The sequence below is a fragment of the Corythoichthys intestinalis genome, chromosome 15, assembly GCF_030265065.1.
Source record: "Corythoichthys intestinalis isolate RoL2023-P3 chromosome 15, ASM3026506v1, whole genome shotgun sequence".
Classification (NCBI taxonomy): Eukaryota; Metazoa; Chordata; class Actinopteri; order Syngnathiformes; family Syngnathidae; genus Corythoichthys; species Corythoichthys intestinalis.
The window spans coordinates 7667048-7680246 of NC_080409.1; the positions used below are offsets into that span (position 1 = coordinate 7667048).

General features: G+C 37.5%; 1 protein-coding gene and 1 long non-coding RNA gene across 8 annotated transcripts in view; one reads left to right on the top strand and one right to left on the bottom strand.

Moving 5' to 3' along the window:
* The window catches only part of syne1b (spectrin repeat containing, nuclear envelope 1b), a 264424-nt gene that overhangs the window by 24243 nt on the left and 226982 nt on the right, over positions 1-13199 (top strand). The window lies entirely within an intron of this gene.
* LOC130930561 (uncharacterized) lies at positions 1766-4256 on the bottom strand. Its single transcript, XR_009067073.1, has 4 exons — positions 2957-4256; positions 2692-2753; positions 2566-2617; positions 1766-2238 (listed from the first exon to the last, which is right to left on the bottom strand). It is a non-coding gene; the product is annotated as an uncharacterized LOC130930561 (long non-coding RNA).

Here is a 13199-nt window from a genome sequence, read left to right on the forward strand (position 1 = left end):
ATAAAAGGAAAAAGGAGGACTACGACGGTGGTCTGCAACCCGCGGCTCTCTGGCCGCATGCGGCTCTTTAGCGATGCTTCGGAGCTTTTTTTTTTTTAAAATGGAAAAAGATGGGGGAGGGAAATATATTTTTTTGTTTTAATAGGATTTCTAGGAGGACAAACATGACACAAACATTCTTTCAATTCATTAATATTGTAATGAAGTTAAACTTGTGGTGGCATAGTACAACAGAGTAGTCACGTGGTGCGTCATTCTCTATAGGATCCACTGCAGGGAAAACAAACATTTAATCATGAAGGCTAATTACGTATTTCTATAGTAGGCTAATATAGCTAGTATCGATAATTATAAGGCTTGTAAAAGGCTTTTAATTTTTTGTGGCTCCAGACATACTGTATCAGTTTTTTTTGTGTTTTTTTGGGGGTCAAATATGGCTCTTTCAACAGTTTGGGTTGCCAACCCTGAGTCACTACGAGATGTAAGTCGTACTATTGCCACGAGAAAAAAAGTCGCATTAGTACATCGGGTAACGTAGCTGTAATCAGCTACGCATTTTACATACATGTACTGTAGCTGAGAGGTACAACATTAGCCTGGCTAATGAAATATTTCAAATATATCTTTGTTATGGTTCTTCTTGGGGGGAAAAATGAAGAAAAAAAAATTCGCTGTGGCACGACATGGTGAGGCTGTCCGACTCCGATGCAGCCCACCACCACAGCTTCAAAAAATCCTAGGGGAAACACTGAATTCCACAATAGAAATTACATCTGCACATACTAATTTCATTAAAAACACATTATCTAACAGTAATGACCCCCAAAACACAATAAATGGAGAACACTCATTGGATTAATTCAATGGAATTAAAATTTACTTTAAAATGCTCAAAAGTGCATTTAATGAGACACAGGCTCCTGGCAGGCTGAACGGTGTTTGGTTAATGCTCAGTATCAATGAACAATCAGTGGATTAATTATAAACCTACTTTTGCAAACATTTTGCACCTCATACAAAGTATAAGTACCTAAAATAACCTTTTGCTACAGAAATTACTGAATAATACCTGAACTGCATCAATGTCCACTCCTATCCTGTAATTTCCAAAGACTAACAGGCGAGATCCTATTATCATAATTTCAGGACATTAACTCAGCATTGAAGACATGGCGTCAAACTAGTTTCCCATTACAACATGAGCTTGAGCTCTGGTAAAGCTAACAGTTCTGATTTCTCCAACAATATTAGTGATCAAAACTGGAACTACAATCAACATTGTGCCATGGTTTAAACTGTGCAGCAGTGATAAAATAAACATAAAAATACAGAACTCCTTTTAAAACACACAACTCAGTTCAAATTCAAATTTCACTTTAACACCTGATACAGTAAACAAGATACTTTGTTTTTTTCACATCACTAAAAGAGTAAATGCAAAACGTGTACTGGAGTTATACACCTGAGAAACCTAAAATCTTACCAAAAATATGTGTCATATTTTTATTCAAATTCTATTTTCCTCAAAAAAAAAAAAAAAAAGTAATTTCTATTCAAAAATATTTCATTAGTATATATATATATATTATTTTTTTTTCAATCAAAGAAAAAGTCATGTCAATCAAAAAAATTTGTTTGAATGCAAAAATAAATTTGTAAGTCAAAAAATATGTTTGAAAACTATTTTTCTTTGATTGAAATTTTTTTTAAAAAATTTAATTCTTTTTTTTTTTTTATTGAAACAACTTTTTTGATTGATGTAATTCTGCGTTTGGACCACATTTTGGCTAGGACATTTGTGTCTTTATTATTCAATCCAAAAATAAGTTGCTTCAAACAAAAAATGTATATTTTCAAAATAAAATCACTTCAATTAAAAAAAACAAAAAAAAAAACAATTGTAGAAAAAAAGGTTTGAATGTGAAAAAATATTTGAGACAAATGGGTAAAGAAGTCTGCTTCTGAGCAGGGCTCCACAAAGTTGCACAACTGACGGTCAAATGCAGTTTCTCCACTTTTGCCTGCATCTTTTTGAGAGTGCCATGTCGATAGGTGTACTTTGAGTGCATTAAAAGATTTAAATGTGCAGAGGCAGTCCTTATGAAGACATGGGAGTTGGGATGTCCGAGTGTGGTATCCATGTTTTAAGCGGTAATGCTTAAGCAAGTAGGCTCTTTTCAGCAGAAAATGTGCAGTACTTGCAAGTCCACTGCATTAGAGAATACTGCTTTGGTTGACCTGAAAAGACATGATAATTTCAGCATTGAGAACTTGTTAGAAAAAAAAAAAAGTTAAATTTTTTCTTAACAGTCACAAATTAAAATGTCCAATTATTTTTAACCACAAATTAAAATCTGCAATAAATTATTTTAATATTCACAAACTAAAATGTTTAACAATGAGTTATTTTTAAATTAACGTAATTGATTATTTTTGAACATTCAAATTGAGATGTACAATTAATTTCTTAATCCATCTGTAAAAACATTAATGCATGTTTGTTATCCCAACCCATGAAACAAATACAAATATTAAATGATTCATTGATCAGTGTATGAAACATACCTGTAATTGCTGAGACTGAGGTATGTGTGGACTTTTGACCATTTGCTTCAGCCTGATTGGGGGATGGTGAAAAAGAACACAAAATTAAGGCAACAATTTCAAAATATAGGCACATAAATGACCAACCTTAAACACACCAGGTTGTTATGGCGTCGAGTGTGATCTCTGCACTCTTTCGATCTGTATTCCTATATTAGGTTAGACCAAAGTTAAAGTGGTGAAATAACAGGGGGAAATGTGATCTAGTCCTCTGATTTTTGCGATTAATGCATTTTAAAACAATTTCAAATTATCAGTGCAGTTTGATCAAACATGGAGGGGGAGCACTGCACATGAAGAAAAGCAAATGGAAGGGCAGATGACAAACACTCTAAAGCAGGGGTCCCCAAACCTTTTCCTGTGAAGGCCACATGACTTTTCCCTTCTCTGATGAGGGGCCGGGTCAGTTTGTAACAGAAAAAGTGTGACGATTGCAGCAGTGCCTAAATGTAAAAAAATTATTGTTTTTCAGAAAGCCATAATTAAATAACCCTTTCTGAATTCTTCTTGGAACAAAATAAAATAAAAATAATTATAACATAATATAATATCATATAATAATGAATAATAATAACACAATTAATTAAATAGATAATAACCAAATAACCCTGTCTGGGTTCTTCACAGAAAAAAGCCAGGAAATAATAACACTATTGGGGGGGGGTTCAGGGGGCCGGACCAATTGTGGAGGCGGGCCGTATCCGGCCGGCCCGCGGGCCGTAGTTTGGGGACCCCTGCTCCAACGCAAGAACCGATTACGTTGGCGCACATAAGGTCTGACTGTGCATTTAGCTCTTACCTGAGCCGAAATAGACAGGCTGAAGCTGACTTAATTCTAGCACTAACTCTGTAAATAAATCACTTTATCGACATTTCTAACATTTTTACGCGAGAAAGTAGCCGTTTAGATCCACAACGTGCAAATTCGGCGCTACTCAAGCTAGCCGTAGTGATTAAGGCACTTCCTGTTAGTTTCACAAAATAAAAGACCCGCTAACGATAGAATTAGTGTTTTTATTTTTAAAACAGGAAGCGAACCTCCCCTCGGTCTAGCTAACTTAAAACCGCTCGGTAACTGTTTTAAATCGGTTTTAAAAACCTCTCCCATCGCCTAAAAACGTTACGAGCCCCGTCTGTCAAGAATTCAAAACGCCGGCCGGCATAAAATGGGAGTCTACCATAAACTGTAGTCTACATTTGTTTCTGAAAATGATGAGGTTACTGTCACGGTCATATAGCATGCTTGCTAGCGGTGATATTTGATGTAATTGACACTTCTCCTCCCTGGCAGCACACAGGCTACTACACTACAACAAGACAAATCGACGGTTTACAAAAGAGTAAAATATGTACTTACCAAATCAGTGTGCTGAGGACAAGTAAACCCACAATGGCGAAAATAACTGAGAAAGGTGTTGGAAAGAGCGCGAAAGTGGGCAGGGCAGATCTGCGCATGTCTGATAGAACGCCCAAAGGACACTGGGTACAAGAAATTATTTTTTCTAATTTGACTTAACTGGGATATATCAAGTTAAGCAAGTTCTCCAACCCCAAATTACTACTTACTTATTTAAAAGTAGTGTTCACAACAGGTTGATGAAAATTGAGTTTAGTTCACTTATCACATTTAATTAATTTGAATGTTAGCATTTACAGTGTAGGACTACTTTTGGCGCCGCAGCATGACACTCCTATTGGTGCATTCGATACGGCAACACGACGCTCCCATTGGTGTGTTCCATACACCAACGCGACGCTCTTATAGGTGCGTTTGATACGGCAACGCGACCCTCCCATTGGTGCGTTGCATACGCCAATGCGATGCTCTTATTGGTGCGTTCCATACGGCAACGCGACGCTCCCATTGGTGGGTTACTACACCGCGATTGTATACAGTTGTGAGGTGTATGACATGGATGGGTGCGGAGAAAAATAAAGAGTGAAAAATAAGCTAGACTCCTGTGCTGATTTACAGAAGCGACTTTCCGCTGCCAATTTTTGCAGGCGCTACAGTATTAATTAATAGCTAATTTTAGAACTGATACGATCTAGATAATTCGACCAAGAAAACTGTTTTCTGTACCATTTTGCAACGTAACTAAATGAGCAACAGGTGTCTAGCCAATAATGTGACACAGTTCACTTCACGTACGCTATGCAGCCCATAGGTGCTTTGCAGGTTAGCTAGCCAGCCACAGTGCAGCAGAGTAGAGACACAAATGCTAACCCCTTATCATGGCAAAAGGAATAGGCAGCGATACTACACTCATCAAGTAGGGCTGTCAAACGATTAAAATTTTTAATCGAGTTAATCACAGCTTAAAAATTAATTAATCGTAATTAATCGCAATTCAAACCATCTATAAAATATGCCATATTTTTCTGTAAATTTTTGTTGGAATGGAAAGATAAGACACAAGACGGATATATACATTCAACATACTGTACATAAGTACTGTATTTGTTTATTATAACAATAAATCAGCAAGATGGCATTAACATTAACATTCTGCTAAAGCGATCCCCGGATAGAAAGACTTGTAGTTCTTAAAATATAAATGTTAGTACAAGTTACAGAAATTTTATATTAAAACCCCTCTTAATGTTTTCGTTTTAATAACATTTGTAAAATTTTCAGTCCAAAAAATATACTAGTAGCTCGCCATTGTTGATGTCAGTAATTACACAATGCTCATTGTGCTGTAACCCATAAAATCAGTCACACCCAACCGCCAGCAGAGGGCGACAAAAGACAAAAAAACACAGGTAACAAGTAGACATGACACTGCTGTCATTTTAATCTGTTTGAGCGGGGCATGTGTGTTAATTGCGTCAAATATTTTAACGTGATTAATTTAAAAAAATAATTACCGCCCGTTAACACGATAATTTTGACAGCCCAATGATCAAGCCAAAGTAAAAAAGAAATGCGGTTCTTTTAAGATGGAATGGCTGTCAGAGTACAGCATGTGTAAATAGAAGCGGTGAAACTGAGTGAGATTTTTTCTTTGTTTTTTTTTAACCTGTCCTGTATAGCTGCTTAGACAAGGAGAATAGGAATCTTGAGTGTCCTTATTGTCTGAACAGTTATAATGTGGGAGTTTGATATACTCCCATTGTGGTTGTTCATTATGTTTTATTTATTAACTCACCTATGCCACAATTGGACCTTTTCCAGGCCAAGGCAGGACTCTTCCCATGGTTATAGCAGGACTCTCACATATAACATAGTACACATCTCATGAACAATGAGACTTTTGTCTTTTTCATTTTAAGTGGGCCAAATCACTTATATTAAAAGTAAACTAATGTGAATTGCTGCTGTATTTTCATTCTTTTAACAAGCCATGTAACTTGCTATGATCCAAGGTTTTGAACAGGTTTGATACTGGTGTGTGACCACAGCGTACACATCTGATGTTGCTCACAGTGGTCCTCAGTTTGCTCAGGGAGCTTGTGTGTCTGCTCAGACACATGAAAAATTAGAGGGAACATTAATCCTCCCCACTGCCGCTCTGCTTTCTCCCAGGAATCTGTGACAAAATTGGGCCATTAGCGCTTCATTCAGCCAAATTGTAGTAACGCGCCCCTTCACATCGTCAGTAACGGGAATGGCGTTGCAAAGATGGGAAAAGTAATAAATTTGTTTACTCAGTACTGAAAAAAATGCTGCGATACTCTAACATCGTTATTAACAACACTGGTGTCAGTAACGGTTACGTTTTTAGACCAAGTTCAAGGTAAAAATGATGGAGGTGCTCCATTTTGAGGAAAAAAAAAGATGGAATCACCCCATCAACGTTTTTTCATCAAACCTGTTAAAGAAGGTCAATCATCACGCAGTGTTTCAAAAAATGTCGGTCGTTCACTCTGGGTTGTCTGGAAAATCTTGACCGAGTACAAACAATGTTGTTATAGGCAAGCATACTGACAATGGTGGATGAAGTACTCACTTTATTTTTACCGAAGTAAAAGTACAGCTACAGGTGCAAAAAAATTACTAAGGTAAAAGTACAAGTATCTAAGAGAAGAAAGACTTAGGTAAAAGTACAAAGGTACTTGCTTTAAAATTTACAAGTAAAAAGTAGGGCTGTCAAACGATTAAAATTTTTAATCGAGTTAATTACAGCTTAAAAATTAATAAATCGTATTTATTCGTGATTAATCGCAGTTCAAACCATCTATAAAATATGCCATATTTTTCTGTAAATTATTGTTGGAATGGAAAGATAAGACACAAGACGGATATATACATTCAACATACGGTACATAAGTACTGTATTTGTTTATTATAACAATAATCAACAAGATGGCATTAACATTATGAACATTTTGTTAAAGCGATCCATGGATAGAAAGACTTGTAGTTCTTAAAAGATAAATGTTAGACCCCTTTAATTAAAACCCCTCTTAATGTTTTCGTTTTAATAAAATTAGTAAAATTTTCAATCAAAAAATAAACTAGTAGCCCGCCATTGTTGATGTCAATAATTACACAATGCTCATGGGTGCTTAAGCCCATAAAATCAGTCGCACCCAAGCACCAGCAGAGGGCGACAAAACTCCAAAAAACACAAGTAACAAGTGGACATTGCACTGTGCTGTCATTTTAATCTGTTTGAGTGGGGCATGTGCGTTAATTGCGTCAAATATTTTAACGTGATTAATTTTAAAAAGTAATTACCGCCCGTTAACGCGATAATTTTGACAGCCCTAGTAAAAAGTAAAAGTATTTTCTCCTGATGCAAAATACGTATACAGTGAGGAACAGAAGTATTTGCAGCCATTGTAATTTTGCAAGTTCACCCACTTAGAAAATAGGTAGCGGTCTGAAATTTCAATCATAGATGCATTTCCGCTCATAAAGACATAATCTAAAGGGGAAAAAAATCTGGAACTCACATTGTATGATTTTTCAATAATTTATTTGTAATTTACTGGGGTTCATAAGTATTTGTGCCCCTAAGAATCACCAATAATTATGACACTGAAAGAGTTGTCAGTCTACCTTAAAAAAATGTCTACCTTTACCCCATGAGTAACCACCCACCCACCTGTTTGAGCTCATGATTGTCACCTGTGCACCCCACAGTCAGTCATAATGCAACTGCTATCATGGGCAAGACCAGAAAGCTTTCAAAAGACACCAGAGAAAGAATTGTTGAGCTCTACAAAGCTGGAAAAGGCTATGGGGCGATTGGGAATTAGCTTAGTGAGAATAAATCAACAGTTGCAGCAATTGTTAGAAAATACAAAAAGGCTAAACATGACTGATAATCTACCTCGGACTAGGGCTCCATGTAAAATCTCTCCTCGTGGGGCATCACTCACGATGAGAAAAGTGAGGGCTCAGCCAAGAACTACACAGCAGGAGCTGGTCAATGACTGAAAAGAGCTGGATGCACAATTTCAAAGGCTACTGTCAGTAGAACACTGCAGTACAATGGTTTAAAATCATGCATTGCTCAGAAGCTTCCACTGTTGGAGCCTGTACATGTGAAGGCCCGTCTGAAGTTTGCCAGGGACCATCTGAATGATGCATAGGAGAAAGTCATGTGGTCAGATGAGACCAAAGTAGAACTTTTTGTTGCAAACTTTACTCATCGTGTGTGGAGGAAAAAGAAGGATGAGTACAATCCCAAGAACACCATCCCCACTGTGAAGTATGCGGGTGGAAACCTCATGCTTTGGGGCTGTTTCTCGGCAAAGGGGAAAAGATGACTATATAAAGCAGAGGGTGAATGGTGAATTGATATTAGGCCACAACCTCCTTCCCTCAGTCAGAGACTTGAAGATAAGTCGTGGCTGGATATTCCAACATGACAATGATTCGAAGAACACAGCCAAGCTGACCAAGGAGTGGCTTTGTAAAAAGCATATCAAGGTTCTGGAAGGGACTAACCAGTCTCCAGACCACAATCCAAAAAATCTTTGAAAATCTTTGGATGGAGCTTAAATTTCGCATTTCTCAACGTCAGCCCCGAAACCTGACAGATGTAGAGAATATTTGTGTGGAGGAATGGGCCAAAATTCCTGTTTCCATATGTGAAAACCTGGTGAAGAACTACAGAAAGCGTCTGACCTCTGTAATTGCAAACAAAGGCTTCTGTACTAAATATTAGAACTGATTTTCTCAGGGGTACAAATACAGTGATCCCTGTTTTTTTCGCATTTAATGGGGACCGTCCCCCTCTGCGATAATCGAAATCTGCGAAGTAGAGGTGGCGCTTACAATTTTTTTTTTTCGGTGTGTTCAATGTATTCAGATTTAGCATTGGAAAGAGACATATATAAGACATGTTTTTCCCCAAAGTATAATTCTTTATTAAAAAATTCTTCATTGAGTGAGTTCTCTCAAATCAACTCATGTTGCTCAACAGCACACGACACAACACAATGTGTTGCCATAACAACTACAGCCAATGTTTCAAAAGTTAAACAAGGCAGCGGCCTTTAAAAGGTAGTTGTCTGGCCACTTCAAAGCAGCTCCCTTGTCACTCATTGTTTACTTTAACAAGCTGCAGCTGCTTGGCGAGAAAGAAACGCTTCAGGAGGGAGAGTGAGAGGCTGTAAGTGATCAGATGGGATATCTCTATAAAATCCTGCTTTATTTTTTATTTTATTTTTTTTAATTGAAAAAAATCTGCGATGGACTGAGGGCACGATGTTTTGAAGTGCAAAGTAGCACTTCAAACATTTTTTTTGTTTTGAATTTTTTTTTTTTTTTAAGATTATGTCTCTATGAGTGGTAATACAGCTGTTATTGAAATTTCAGAGCTCTACCTATTTTCTAAGTGGTTGAACTTGCAAGATCACAAGGGGTGCAAATACTTCTGCTCCTCACTGAATATGTACTTACTTATATCCATACAGTGGTATGAAAAAGTACCTGAACCTTTTGGAATTTCTCGCATTTCTGCATAAAATCACCATCAAATGTGATCACATCTTTGTCAAAATCACACAGATGAAAAAACAGTTTGCTATAACAAGAACCACCCAAACATTTATAGGTTTTCATGTTTTAATGAGGATAGTATGCAAACAATGATAGAAGGGGGAAACAAGTAAGTGAACGATCACATTTAATATTTTGCGCCCCTTGCTTTTGGCAATTAAACGTTGGTTTCATCAGTTCACAAAGTATTTTGCAAAAATGTCTGTGGAGTGTCCAAGTGCATTTTTGCGAACATTAAACAAATGTTTTTTTAGACAGCGGTGGCCTCCTCCGTCAAGTCCTCCCATGAACACCATTCTTGGCCATAGTTTTACATATAGTTGATGTGTGGACAGTGAAATTGGACTGTGCCAGTTATTTCTATAAGTCTTTAGCAGACACTCTAGGGTTCTTTTTTACTTCTCTGAGTATTCTGCGCTAAACTCATGGCATCATCTTTGGTGGACGGCTACTCCTTGGGAGAGAAGCAACAGTGCCAAACTCTCTCCATTTGTAGACAACTTCTCTGACTCTCGACTGATGAACATCCAGACTTTTAGAGATGGTTTTGTATCCTTTCCCAGCATCATACAAATCAACAATCATTGATCGCAGGTCTTCAGACAGCTCTTTTGACCAAGCCATGATGCACATCAGACAATGCTTCTCATCAAGACAGTTCTTACCAGGTGTGTGTTTTATACTGGGCAGGGCAGCTTTAAACCACTCATCTGTGATTGGGCACACACCTGACTTAAAATGTTTGGTAAAAATTGGTTTCAATTGCTTTTAGTCTCCTTAGGCAGAGGCTTCACTTACCTATTTTCCCCCTTCTGTCATTGTTTGCATGGTAGCCTCAATAAAGTATGAAAACCTATGAATGTTTGGGTGGTTTTAGTTAGTTTTTTTTCATCTGTGTGATTTTGACAAAGATCAGATCACAGTTGATGGTGATTTTATGCAGAAATGTGAGAAATTCCAATAGGTTCAGATACTTTTTCATTCCATTTTATAGCAATAGAATTTAAATAAACTAGAAACTGCAATTTCGTGAGAAATTACACCTGGTCTTTCCTGTGTGGCTATACAGATCGTAGCCCCGCCCAAGGCTATCACTAGAATGGACAAACATGCCTATCAATGGCATAAAACAAATTAAATGCCATTAGAAATGAATGGGAAATTTGGACGTCCATGAACGTCAATGGCATCACCCTCCATAAGCGGCAATGCAATCGGGGACATTTGGGGTACACGTCCTTTTGATATCTAGTCATTTTCTGTTGATTTGGGGAAAAAAAAAATTCCCATTGAAAATGAATGGGAAAAATTTTGGACGTCCATGGACGACAATGGTATCAACTCACATAAGCGTCAATGGAATCCAAGTACATTGACATCAATAGAATGAACAAACATAAAGAAATGCCATTGGAAATGAATGGGAAGTTTGGACGTCCATGAACGTCAATGGCATCACCCTCCATAAGCAGCAATGCAATCCGGGACATTTGGGGGACACGTCCTATTGATATCTAGTCATTTTCTGTTGATTTGGGGAAAAAAAAAATTCCCATTGAAAATGAATGGGAAAATTTTTGGACGTCCATGGACGTCAATGGTATCAACTTACATAAGCGTCAATGGAATCCAAGTACATTGGCATCAATAGAATGAACAAACATGAAGAAATGCCATTGGAAATGAATGGGAAGTTTGGACGTCCATGGACGTCAATGGCATCACCCTACATAAGCGGCAATGCAATCGGGGACATTTGGGGACACGTCCTAATGATATCTAGTCATTTTCTGTTGATTTGGGGGAGAAAAAAAATTTTCCTATTGAAAATGAATGGAAAAAATTTGGGACGTCCATGGACGTCAATGGTATCAACATACATAAGCGTCAATGGAATCCAAGTACATTGACATTAATAAAATATAAAAACATGCTGAAATGCCATTAGAAAATGAATGGGAAATTTGGACGTCCATGGCCGTCAATGTCGGCACCCTTCATAAGCGTCAATGAAATTGGAGAAGTTTGGGGGACACGTCCTATTGATATCTGGTCATTTTCTGTTGATTTGGGGGGGGAATCCCATTGAAAACGAATGGGAAAAATTTTGGACGTCAATGGTATCAACTTACATAAGTGTCAATGGAATCCAAGTACATTGGCATCAATAGAATGAACAAACATGAAGAAATGCCATTGGAAATTGAATGGGAAAAAATTTGGACGTCCATGGACGTCAATGGCAGCACCCCCTATAAGCGTCAATGGAGTTAGGGATGTTTGGGGACAGGTCCTATTGATATCTGGTCATTATCTGTTGATTTGGGGAAATCTAATTTTTTCCCCATTGAAAATGAATGGGAAACATTTTGGACGTCCATGGCCGTCAGTGGCATCGACATCCATAAAGTCAATTGAATCCAAGTACATTGGCATCAATAGATTCGACATGCATGGCCGTCAATGGCATCAATGCAATGTAAAAAAATTCAATTGGAAATCCCATTGTAAGGGAATGGGAAATGTTCTCATTAGAAATGAATTGGACAGTTTTTGGCAAATTTCCGGGGGACCGTAATTTTTATCAAAATTCTGTATACAACTTTTATGCCCCTCACGGTCACGGAATTATTGATGCCCAAATTATGTGATTTGATCAAAAATTGAAGGACTAGATACATTTTGAAACTTTTCTTTGTTTCCCATTAAAAATGAATGGGCCAGTTTTTGGCAAATTGCCGGGAAACCGTACATTTTATCAAAAAATTTACGGCTGTCATTTTTATGCCCCTCGCCATCCCGGAATTTTTGACGCCCATCTTGTGTGTTTTGGTCAAAAATTGACGGACTAGTAACAGTTTGAAACTTGTCTTTTTTTTCCCATTAAAAATGAATGGGCAGGTTTTTGGCAAATTTCCAGGGAACCGTATATTTTTTCCAAATTGTATTAATAACCTTTATTCCCCTCCCTGTCCTGGAATTTTTGATGCCCAAATTGTGTGATTTGGTGAAAAATTGTAGGACTAAATACATTTTGAAACTTTTTTTTTCTCATTAAAAATGAATGGGCAAGTTTATGTCAAATTTCTGGGGAACCGTAAATTTTTTCCAAATTCTGTATACAACTTTTATGCCCCTCACCGTCCCGGAATTTTTGATGCCCAAATTATGCGATTTAGTCAAAAATTGTAGGACAAGTAGCGTTTTGAAAATTGCTTTTTTTTCCGGAAAATTGCCGTTTACGGGCAAATGGAAAATTTTGGGGGGACTTTTGAAAAAGTCCCTGCGTCGCGCGAAAATTCCGGACGTGTTGATACTTGAATGGTGCCGATCGGTCAAGCGGTTCGGGCTGCGCAGCGCGCCGAAGGATTCCCATTAAAAAAAAAAAACAGAATAACATATAGGGGGAGGCCGTAGAATCTCACTACCTGATCTTTCCAAAGGAAAGACCAGGTAATAACTTGTCCTGGGTGTATTGGCTAAAATAGCTCGCAAATACACAAAACGTTTGCATATTAAACTTTTTATTTTATATGTGTATTAAGTTGCGAGTTTTCTTGTTTATAGACTAGTCGACTTGTCGCAAATAAAATCTGAGACTAGTCAGCAGGGAAATTGGTCAAAATTCCCATCCCTA